A 13,267-nucleotide genomic window follows, 5' to 3' on the forward strand; every position below is an offset into this window, starting at 1 on the left:
GACCGTCGGATTAGGGTTCAGGAGGTGCTCGAACACCAACCTTTAGCCTGGTCGAATCCAATCATGGGACACGTTTTTGGCAGGGCCGATTGGGCATGCGTGTAGACGGCATGCTGGTATAGGTGTTTGTACCTCACTGTCCCATGGAGATGCGATATAAGCCACTCAATTTGTCTGGCAAAGAGGAGTGGTTGAGATCGATTTGCGACAGAAATCCCATGCCGCAAAGGAATTGAAGACCGCACGTCGTGCCTACTTCAGGCACGCGTTTCGAGATGACCAAACATGGTCGGTCTTGGACGATCAGTCAGGCGTGCAGTCGGCAGGCCAGGGTACACGTCCGTACCTCACTGTCCCGTGAAGATGTGATCTAAGCCACTAAATTTGTCCGGCAAAGTTGAGTGGTCGAGATCGAATTGCTATTGAAAACGCGCGGCCATGCCTAGTTTGGGCGCACGAATCGTGACGACCAACCATAGTTGGTCTTGACAGAGTAGTCATGTAGGCGGCCGCACGGTGATTGTGTTGACATGCTCTGGGCCCTTTGAATCTACATCTACACCCTCCGTCTATACCTGAGAAGATGGATGGTTGAGACTGATTTGCGACACATGTGATGTGCCGCAAACCCTAATTAGGGTTTCACGTCCACGCTGCTTTGGCTGGACGAATTGGCAAGCCACGCTTCTCTTTTAGAGAGTCCGACCATGTGGGGCCCATGTTGGGCCGGTGGTGAACGTCACAATACCTGCCTGGTGGCTATGGGTCCGATCTAAGCCATCCAATCATGCCGGTGAAATTGGATGGTCGTGATCAATTTGGGACCTTTAGTGGAATTTCCTGCGACCCTTTAAGCTTTCACGTCGTCCCAACTTCGGGCAACCGTACATGGTTCTGTGGCTAGGTCAGGGGAGGATCGATTATGCAGGCGTCAAGGGGGCCCGCCGGTGTGCAGGACAACACTTTTCCAACCGGTCATGGGACGATCTACGTCGTTCAACCATGCTGGCGAAGTTGGACGGCCGCGTTATTGGCAGTCTTGTGCGTACATGTTTTCCAAGCTGCTCCATACCATCCCAACCATCCTACTTTAGGCTGGTATTCAGTGGTAGTTTCGGAAGCGTGGTATGTATTCGATCGACCAGGGCATAAATGGGCCCGCTGGTGGTCATTAAGGTGGTAGCCTGCTCCTGCTGAGGATGGTCCAGGCTGGTTAAATCATACGTCCAACTTGCGTGGTCGTGATTGTTTCTGAGACTGATATGGTCAGTCCAGATTCAAATATGCTTAATCGGGCTAGTATAACACACCGAAAGTTGTAGCCTGTACAGGTATTTCGTGCATGCCTCATTAGTGACACTTGGAGATTCACGTTACTCTACTGAGAGTAACACTCAGTCGTCATGCCGCACCAATAATGAGAGTTCAGTGGGAACAACACAGGAAATACAAGGCTGGTCATGATGCCATAAATTCATATGGTACATGGGATTGTTGCTACATGCTCCATTCTAAGTAAATTAGTGAAGTGAAGAAGTATTCATCATTTTATCAGTGGCTTTATCCTTTGCAGGATATCAACGCATAATTTTGGCTTTTACAATTTTAGCATTAAATGAAAATCCGCCATCAACAAGTGGCTTTATCCTTTGCAGGATGTCAGCGTATAAATTTGGTTTTACAATTTTAGCCTTGAACTAAAATCCACCATTAACAGTTGCGGATAATCATTAATAAAAAAAATAACATAACAAATATATATAGGTTCGGTTATTGGTTGAACCACTCAAGTAGACCTAACCAACCAACACCAAATTCTCAAATAGTCCTAACCGTTAATAAAACTTTATGTTTAAACACATGTTATACGTACTTTTGAAATACACTAGCCTTACAGACATTGGTGGTGGAGTTGAGTGTCATTATATAAAATGCTGATTGTGAAGAACATTTTTCAATCAAACAATACGAGAGAACTGGTCTGGTTTATCAACCACGCATTTAAGCCTCTATTTTCTATGTAATCATTTATGAAAAGTTCTACGACTTCACTTCAGATCGAACCCATAATATTTATTTACGGAAAGTTTTCAAGAATTTTTTTTATCCGAACAATGTGGGAGCACTTGTCTGGTTTTTCAACCACATGTCTATTTGTCATGTGCTCATTTATAAAAAGTTTTACGACGTTCACTAGGGACCGAATCCAGATCTTCATTTATAAAAAGTTTTGAACAACATTTTTATCTGAATAACGTGAGAGCACCTGTTCGGTTTCTCAACTACATATCTAATTAATAAGCTTCCATTTTCCATGTATTACAAAAAAAATTAGGACATCACTAGAGATTCATTTGTAAAAAGATTTTCCACTTCATCATTTACATTTTTTTTACGACTTCAATAGGGAACGAACCCTCTACTAGGCCATGAAGTCATTTCCCGTACTTCGCTTCTAGTTAGATTAATTTTTCTTATAATTTTGGATCATGTTAAAGAGAATTGTATATGTGCCCTCACATAGATGCATGAAATGAAGAAACTGCAGCAAAAAATGCATTTACACAATTTAGAACTTGTAAAATATAGTTAGACCCACTAATCATATAATTAAACATCCTCAACAACCATGGTACCTATTCTAAAAAACCAAAATGAAAACACCAAGTCCATAATTACTACTTTCGCCGGTCTTTTTTGTTCTGGCACCCGACTATTACCATAAAAAAATGAAAGTTGAAATTATTACTAAAAGTAACCCTTGAGAGGGTACATAGATTCAGTCATGTCGATTATGTTCCATTCTAATTGGAAGTTGATGGGAACCAAGTCCATGAATTGGAATGTTTCTATTAAAGCGTATTTGACATCCTGAGTTGCGTCTTCACCAGGATTATTTTCCCATCGATGTTTCACAGAGTCTTACAACCACTTTGATCAAATCAGGTTGCTGACCAATATATGAAGCATATCTAACCATAAGTAATTTTTGGAATTTGGCAACAATTAACAACACGTTAGATGTATCAAAATAATATGTAAAGAACTGAATCAAAACAACTCTACTGAAACAAATTGATGAGGGCAGAATCACATGTTCAACAAGTTGTCCTTAACACATTAGTTCGCGGGTATACTCGAGATGAGTAATGCTACACCCCTCACAGCGAAGATGTGTCCAGGATAAGACAGCCCGATATAACTTGAATTAGCACAACTCAAGTTACCCACTCTTGAACTTAGCAACAGGGATTGGAAACCGCGGAAAACATAGCAAGAAGAAGATTAAAAGAAGACTAAGTCGTAATTTTCGATACAACTTGTAGTTTCTCTAACATGTTTAGCAACTACGCAAGCACTTGATTATTTTTATGCTGAACAACAGAAAAACAACATAAATAGAATCTAAATATAAGATGCTTAGTTTCTTCGACAATGTATATGTTCTCCCAGTGAGTCAGAGAGACATCATATGTTATTGGTTGAATGACAAAATTTGCATTTGCTTTTAGTTGTATTATAGATAGGTGCATTCATTTGACCCAACTTAATGACTTTGTAATGACTCAATCCCTCCACCTATACCGTCCCCACATGCGCTCATCCGTCATTGTGGGGTTTTTTATGAGCACCGATGCAGTTATCCAGCAACAGCTTCCCGGGAGGTCACCCATCCTTGGATTACTCCCGCCCGAGCACGCTTAGTTGCAGAGCTTTTTGCTAACTCTGGAGTCAACTCTGATGAAAAGGCCTCGATGTTCAATAGCACGAATTATTACCTATGTTCCATTCGGTGAACCCTACCTGCCGAATTGGGGTATTACAATAGCACCACCTTAAATTGGATTCGTCCTCAGCTCCAAAATATACGTCCAAGCACTGATCTCTAACGTTCCCAGCCTATCCAGTCCCTGACCTATCCAGTCTATCATACTCTCTCACACCTACGGCAGGTGGCCCATCGTTTTCTCGGATACAATTTCTAATGACCTGATACCTCCATCGATATTATCCCAAATTATTCATTGCGCTCATCCGACAGTGTGAGATTTTTTACCTTTTACGGGCCCGCTGTGGTTATTCAGCAGCAGCTTCCCGGGAGGTCTCCCATTCCTGAATTACTCCCGCCCGAGCATGCTTAACTGCATTATTTTTTGCCAACTCTGGAGCCAACTGTGATAAAAAGGTCCTGGTGTTAGGAAATGACGAATCATTTCCTATATTCCTTTCAGCGAACTCTACCTGCCGAACCGGGGTATTATATCCTCCATATCTGCCATACATTCTCCTTCTTCGGGTTTAAAATTCCTATTGAACACATTCCTTTGAAACCTCCAAAATGACCTATATAATCATGTAATACCAGGACAATACTATTTTGGTTAGTATTAGAATTAAAAGAAGTGTCAATATTGATTTTCAACCCTCCTGTTTGACGAGGTTTCCAATCATATCTTACATAATTGTCATTTCCTATTAACACGAAATTATTATCATCACTGGAATTATAGAAAAAATAAGAGATTATTTTCATAAAGTCATATGGGTTGAGAGTTTTTCCTTGAAATACAGATTCGCATAAGTCTTTCCAGATAATCCAAGCACCTATCATTAGGGATTGTGTCCATATTTCATTAATTGTCGCATTATTATCATCAAACCATGATGTTACCTATTCAGAGACGTTGGTGTTGACATTAATTCTACCCAACCATCTATATCATATCTGCATTCAAGTAGTTTGTGCTCTATAGTTTCATTATTTGTGCCACAAGGACTATTGTGAGTTTTAATAACATTAGTGAGAGTTGCAAGCCTACATATTGTTGACACAATTTCTCTTATATACTTTCAAGTAAAAAAAAATTGAGCAATATTGCTTCCACAAATATTTTTCAAATCTTTGTTTGCATATTCCTTTCATTTATTTGGATAATTATTGTCGTATTGGTTAACATGTTGAAAGTGCACTTCACTGAGAATTTACTATATTTGGCGAGCATCCAGACCATGATATCAACTTTATATATGTCATGAACATATTTTGAATACTAGTGGCGGTGGCATTATCAAACTGTTGATGCAAAAGAGTTGTACTTTGGACAAATTGAGTTGGTGGATGTTGGGAGCCTGAAATCCGTCTATCCAACCAAATCTAGGTTGTATTATCGTTATTTACTTCTCTAAAGTAATTATGTTTAACAGTTTCCAAACATTTGGTAATATCATTCCAAACATAGAAATATGAAGTATTTAGCTGTTGAAAACATTTGATAAATAGGATCAGCATGACTGAAGTATTTAGATTTAAGAACTTGAGCCCACAACTGACAAGAATCAAATCAAATTCTCCAAGCTAGCATATCCAAGATGTGTTTTTACAAATCTCTAAAGACGGGACCACCTAGTGACTTAAGTTTCTAAATTTTATTGCAACCAAGAACATTAAAATCTCTATTATAAGTATAAACCCCGAAATCAATAATATTAAATTTTCTCGTTTGATACAGCGGGACATAACTCAACATATGCTTTGAAAACGTGGGGTACTAAAATACACCACAACTTTTTCTTAGGCAACCTATATGGACTAAACTCGAATACAATTTCGAGAGTTCAACTTAATGAATCTCAATCAGGAATTATATAAAGAGCTTATATCTCTTTCTCTCACAATTAGAATGTTAACATACACAAGCTTGTGAACCTGATTATTCTGTGAGAGTACTTGGAGGATTCCAAAAATCAATCAAGTCGTATCCAAAAATTATGATAGGCTTATCTACTTGAATTAATTTCAACGTACAACCTGTGATATTTCAATTATAAAGATAAGTAATATAATGCGGAAAATAAATAACACAGATATCAGAAATTTTGTTAACGAGAAAACCGCAAATGCAGAAAAACTCTGGGACCTAGTCCAGATTTGAACACCAAACTGTATTAAGCCGCTACATAACTAGCCTACTATCATAACTTCGAACTGAAATGTAGTTGATACTGAATCTACTATCACAGAGATTCAGCTACAATCACGCTTCTTACGCCTCTTGAATCCCAGCACGACTTTGCGCAATTGATTCCCTTAGCTGACGTCCTTTAAATCCTAAGAGTTGCTTCAACTTAATTGAAGACTTTAAACCAATCTGCCTCCCACAGATAAGCCTATATGTGATTCCGTTCTGATCAAAGATCAAGGTGAGGTAGGAAATTGATTCCAATAGACAAAGTCTAGCAAACCTCAAAATCCGGTCTTATGACTCCTAAAGAGCAGCCTAGATTATTATTTACCTCACAAGTATAAACTTGTGGAATCACAAAGTATGAGACGAAGAAACTTTGTGATTTCTATCTATCTTGTTTGTTAGAGCAAACCTTAACAATCAAAACAAGATCAGGATACACGAATATCAAGATAAATATTTAGAATGAGCACCAATATATGACTGGGGGTTCACAATTTTTCCCGAAATTTACATAACCCTCGGTGAATGCTCGTGTTCCAGAGAAATCCTGAATGGTTTTTGGGGAGTGTTGAAGGTAAGAACGACAAATATATTGCCATCATTTATTTCTTATCATTACAAATTTTGAAATGGTAAATATACTAACCCAACAATGTTATTATTTTCAGTATTTGTGGTATATTGATTTCCGTGTTTGTGAACCTTATACACGAAATATCAAGATAACGCTTCGGGAAAACCAAGTAATGTCATTGAGCTACCATTTGAAAATAGACATTGTTCTATTTTCCACAACACATACACACGTTCGATCTTATCATAATGTTTAGGTAACAAGTAAGTTCTTTGCTTTATCCCGTTTTCATTCATTTTCTTACCATGACTCTTTAAAAAAACTTTTCAGCACAAACACTTTTAATCCAAAAGATTTTGGTCTTCTATGGTATGGATTTTCTTCTTTATCATTTGAGTATGACTGAAATCAGTTTTTCCGTATTCCTTTCGACTCCCATTTTAATTTATCACATGAGAATACATTCCCCCCACATATAATTCCCGTCAACATGTATAAATCTAACGATGTAACTTGTTTAAAAAGCATATTCATGATTAAATTTTGTTGAATGTTAATAAACTGTAAATGAAATCTAAAAATTGAATTAAAGAAGAAGCAAACTTACCACATTCGAAATCCTTGAAAAATAACGTATTTGTTATCTTCCACCATCGTTCTAATATAACTTGAACATTTAAGTCATACAATTTCTAGGTTTTATAGAATTTAAACAACTCCAAGGATATCATCGGACTTTATCTCTAACAATAGAGAGAAGACACGTGAACACCATATTGAACTCGGAGTTTTTTTTGCTCCCGCACTGTCGAACTAGAAGCTGGGAAACCGTTATATTTCCATGATATGAGATCACCAAACTGTGATTAAATCCACAGTTATCTCTTCCCTAAAAATCACCAGTGATGAATCTCTCATCAATGGTACATTATAAAATGGCTTACACACCATAAATGTACCTTCAATGATCTTGGTTTATCTTTGTTCTTTCAAGAATAGAAAGAAGTTTAATTTTGAAGATGGTAATTTTGTTTGTACACTTTGTTTGTAATGTGTCTTGGTTTGTTTAATCATGAATATTGTAGAGAAATCACTCTTACCTAGTAGAGATCCAGAATGGTATGTTTTTGGACCTCGAGATCGTAATATCCTAATGGGTTTGGGACAAACAGGGCAACTCGTGCAGGGTACTCGAAATCAACATGGAAATATAGAAGAGTTAGCTGTCAAAACCAAGCCATTGGAATGAAGAAGACATTGGTATACTACAGGGTAAAAGCTCCTCAAAATATCATGACAGACGGGGTCATTCCCGAATATCTCCTTGACGATAAGGATTGCGAAGATACTCTAGGGATTCAGGTTCCTTCGTTTCCATATAATTCAACAAACTGTGCTTTACATTTTATGTTGTTTTGACCTTTTATCAGTGAGAATACGTAACATAATCCATGCACTTTCTTTTTATAGACTGCATGATGATATACATACCAAAGTAATTGATCAGGTGGCATAACTAAATCATTACTCACAGTACGAATTCTCATTTCTGCATGGAGCTATAATCCAACTCATTTCGATTTTTTTCTTAGATGCTTGTGAACGGTTGCTCTATTTTGCTTTCTTGATTGAAATAGTTTCCCAAGCATTAGGCTAAAGTCACTGAGAACTTTTTCATGGGATGGTTACATATTAAAGCTTTGCTCGACTTTGATATTAACATTTTTAATTACCTGATTCATTTTATGTTGTATGTGGGAATTTTTAAAAAGCGGGGGGTCTAACAACCACACCCAATATTTCGTTGAGGCAATCTGTATAGACTAACTCCAATATAATTCCAAGAGAATCAACTAGGCAGTCAAACTCAATCAAGGAAAATATATCCAAGAGTTATATATTTGTTTCTCAATGTAATCAGCAAATCAAACAGATAGAAATCCGCGAGTATGATTATTATGAGAAATAACTTGAACGATACCAAAGACAAATGTTCCAGTGTCAATCAATTTCAATCAACAACCAAAGGTTGGATTAACCAATTGATTGAACTACGCACAACCTGTGATATTTCAATTATATAAACAAATATAATGCAGAAAAGAAGTAACACAGACACCAGGAGTTTTGTTAACGAGGAAACCGCAAATGCAGAAAAACCCCGGGACCTAGTCCAGATTTGAACACCACACTGTATTAAGCCTCTACAAACTCTAGCCTACTACAAGTTAACTTTGGACTGGAATGTAGTTGATCCCTAACCAATCTCACACTGATTAAGGTACAATTGCGTTCCTTACGCCTCTGAATCCCAGCAGGACTCTACGCACTTTATTCCCTTAGATGATCTCACCCACAACTAAGAGTTGCTATGACCCAAAGTCGAAGACTTGATAAAAAAATCTGTCTCCCACAAAAAGGTCATGTTTAATAGATAAATTTGTCTCCCATAGAAATACCTACGAATGTTCAGTATTTTGATAGATAAAGGTAAACAGGAACCAATTGATAATCCGGTTTTATATTCCCGAAGAACAACCTAGAAATATCAATCACCTCACAATAACTTAACTATATGGTAATATAACAAGTTATTGTGGAATCACAAAGAATGAGACGAAGATCTTTGTGATTACTTTTTATATCTTACCTATAGGAGATAAATCTCGAGCAAATCTTAGAGAAGATAATACTCAATACAATAGAACAAGTAAGATCAGAACACGCAACTATAGAGAAAATAGTTGGGTCTGGATTCAAAATCCCAATGAAGTTTTTAAGTCGTTAACCTATAATGGTTTTAGGAAAAACCTAGGTTAAAGGATAATCGACTCTAGTCGCAACTAGTATCATACAGGAGGTGTGGGGATTAGGTTTCCCAGTTGCTAGAGTTTTCCCTTATATAGTCTTCAAATCAGGGTTTGATAACTTTGGAACAAAGAAATCAATATTCATCGTTAGATGAAACCTGATTTAAGATTCAAGCTAATATCTTTCTACCGTTGGATGGTCTTAGCTTGTTACACACAAATGAAATATACTTTCATTTAGATATGGGTAACCGTACCTAAACTTGTATATTGAGTTGGCTCAATAACAGTTAACCGAAGTTAGCCATATGAACACTTTTGTATTAACCATGCTCATCTTAACACTTCTAGATCAAATGATAATCAAATGAATCTAATTTCGTCACTCATAGAGTTGTTCAATTGTTTATATTCTCATAGAAGTGTACAAGATACAATTGAAGCAAAATCAGATTGATTAAAAAGAATCAGTTCATGAACATTTTAGCCACGGTTTGCAAAGATTGCATTCCTTAATTTATAAATATATTTGTTCAAGAGTATAAAATCATACTTAACCGATTTTAGAAATTGAACCACTTAAGTTTGCAAACGAGTACACAAACTTAAGTTCCGGACATTGGTCACAAGCCGACAGTTTGCAAACGGGTACGCAAAATTTAGCTCCAGACCGAACTCAGTTGAAACCGTTTGTGAATGGGTATGCAAACTTGGTTCCTGGACTTCAACAGTTAAATTAGTTTGCGAACATGTATGCGAACTTAAGTACCCTGACGTAAACAGTTGAATAAGTTTGTGAACGGGTATGCAAACTTAACTTGCGGTCCTGAATTCCATCAAAACAGTTCGCACACTTAGTACACAAACCGTAATGTATCCATACATGGGTCTTAGCTCTTAACTCCCATTTCAACCATTGTAACATTCTTAGAAGACGAAAATAACTGTCTCACACAAACTATTATCTTATAAGCAATTTTCAAGTGATCGAATGATCAATACCAAACATTCTGAGTTTACATCAAATGACTGTCTCACACAAATCATGTAAGATGTTACCAGGTGATTTTTACATGATCATCTTTTGACTTTCGTCAAGAATAATAATGAACGTAGTTAAGGAAAAAAGCTTTCCAACACATATTTTGAGAAAGATATAAGCGAGTTAAACTCATCTCAAAATATCAAATGTGTATAATGTAAATTCTATATAGCTATACGACTTTGTATCAATAGGAGATAGAATAGAATAGACTTCTGAGTGATAGATGAGTTCAAGTCTCCACATACCTTTTGTTGATGAAGTTCCACAAGCTCCCCTTAGTAGTTCTTCGTCTTTAATGGATGAACGCCGTGAAGTCTAAAGCTCAACTAGACATTCTATCTTAATCCGAGACATAGCTATAAGTAGACTAGAAGTCAAGATTTATAGTTTTGACAACTTAACTTAACAAACAAGCTTGAGATAGCAACGCTTGCGAGTTCGCCCGAGCAATGCTCTAAAAATCTTCCCCTTTGTCAATTTTAGTGACAAAACTATCAATACACATGGATTACAAAATAAATAAACTTTGTAGCTTCTCATCCAAATGCTTGATTTCCTTGGTTCTTCAACATTCATTGAATTCTTCGTCACTCCAAGTACTCCAGTGATTCTGAACGTGTTCAACTCAGCATCATAGTTGTTGAAGATCCGTAGCCAAAACAATAATTACACAAGATTGTTTTCTTATTGTTATACAGTGTCATAGTATTATTACACAACATCAAAGTTCAATTGTATCACAACTTTGACAATAATACTACGGTGATATGTATCATTCCCCCTTAGTCAATACTTCATCTCACAATGAAAACCACTCCCCCTTAGTCAATACTTCATCTCACAATGAAAAACACCCCCCCTTACATAATGATCCGTAAACCATATATATATGTAGTGTGAAATACAAATAATTCTTCCCTTTTTTGTCAATATAAATTGTCAAATGTACGAAATCTAGCGGGATCATAATGAAATTCTCAACGAGATACTCCATGACTAAAAGAGAACATATTAACTTTGTCTCGATGATTTCACATATTCGAAACTTAGTGTGTCATCAAGGAGTTTATAAAGATTCAAGATAACTCCTACAATATTCCACAACCGCACTCACCACAAAGATTTGGCAATTAAGCACAAGTTCAATTAAGAACTCCCCCCCATAAAATGTCATTCCCGAAAGAACAACAAGAGCGACCTTACTTTTACAAGAAAAGAAGGATTTCTTTGGACATTAACAAATCATAGGAAACATGAATTTGTATCCAGAAAACTCAATTAGATTAACACAAGAAAATCTCAATGATTAATTTAATCGGAAATGATCAACATAAGAAAACTTACGGAGCCATACATTACTTTCACATAGAAGTGGATCAGGGAAAGATCAATACTGCGGAATATTCAAAAGTTCATTCTATCTTTTATCAATATTTGCATAATGACTCAATAAACTTAACTTTTGACATATGTGGGACAATCATAGTTCATGGATATAAACACACATATCCCATAACATTATTTTCCATATATGAAACAAATAAAGATTAATACTGCAAAATCATCTTCCAAATAACTTAGAATTTAAATAAATAAATCTAAAAACATTGCAAGATGAAAATCGTTGGCAATAGCTATGTGTAATCACAATATATGTTATTCTAAACTCTAGTTATCCTTCTTAAAACACAAGAATAAATTCTCATAAGAAGTTTCCTAGACATAAAAATCAAGTTTATTTTATAACTTCATACCTTTGAAAGGCTCCATCATAAAAGGTATCACTGATATCCTTGATTCTTTTGACCATGGAGATTCCATGTTCACGGGTTAGAACATTTACTTTTCGATCTACAATACGAGCAAGCTTCCTAGCTTTGATGCAGTCCACGATAAGTTTCTTCTGATTCCCTATTAAGACCTTTTGATTTTCAAGGATTTTGGTCTGACCATCAATGAGTTGATATATTTGCAGTTGAAAGTTTGCAAATTCGACCTTTGAGTCATTCTGAAAATGAATTAAATCCTTGACATATTCACCAATCCAGGAGTTGTACTCTTTCCTTGCAATCATCTTTTTCAAAACAAGATCTTGAACCGAATCGCATCCTTTAATGTTTTCTTCCATCTCAAGATTCACCACTTCCTGAGGACTTGAAGAGTTCTCCATATATTTTTATTAGGGATGGAAAAATGATATAATATATATATGTTTACGAACAAGAGAAGGAACCCTTGTTATGGAAACCCTATAAACTCCCAAGTAGAAGACACGGACGTTCGTAGAACATTTATGGAAGGTTAATGGATCAAAAAAGATCTAATAATAAGAAAATACACTTCGTTTTCAGATATCTTGTATTTTCATAGCTCAATAACTAAAAGATTTACTTTAAAATAGAGCATATGAAGAAAAGATACTAAAGTTACTAGGAATCAAGATATGACTCAACATTCACAAAAGTAGAAAACAACTATTTAAAACACAAGACAGATGGAAACCTACAGTAGACTTGAGCATCTCGCAGTTATCATCCTTGCAACTCCCAAGTTAGATACAAGGATGAAATTACCTAGAGCTAGGTAGCTAAGTGAGATGTAATCCCACCATGAATATTGAGAGATGAGGTATAAATACCATCTGAATGTTTGAGCCTCGTATTCCTTACCTTCCTTTGGTTGTTTCTTATCCCAAAGGAATAAGATATAAACCGTTTTAAGTACCCATCAGAAGGATTTTTCTGAGGACTAAATCTAGGACCTCTAGACATTAGTTCCAGAGGGTCAGAATTGAGAGAATTCCATTTCCTAGACTTAGGTCTACCAGACTTATTCTCATTAGCATTGGGAATGTGTACATTTGTAGCGC

The sequence above is a fragment of the Papaver somniferum genome, chromosome 3 (assembly GCF_003573695.1).
Source record: "Papaver somniferum cultivar HN1 chromosome 3, ASM357369v1, whole genome shotgun sequence".
NCBI lineage: Eukaryota > Viridiplantae > Streptophyta > Magnoliopsida > Ranunculales > Papaveraceae > Papaver > Papaver somniferum.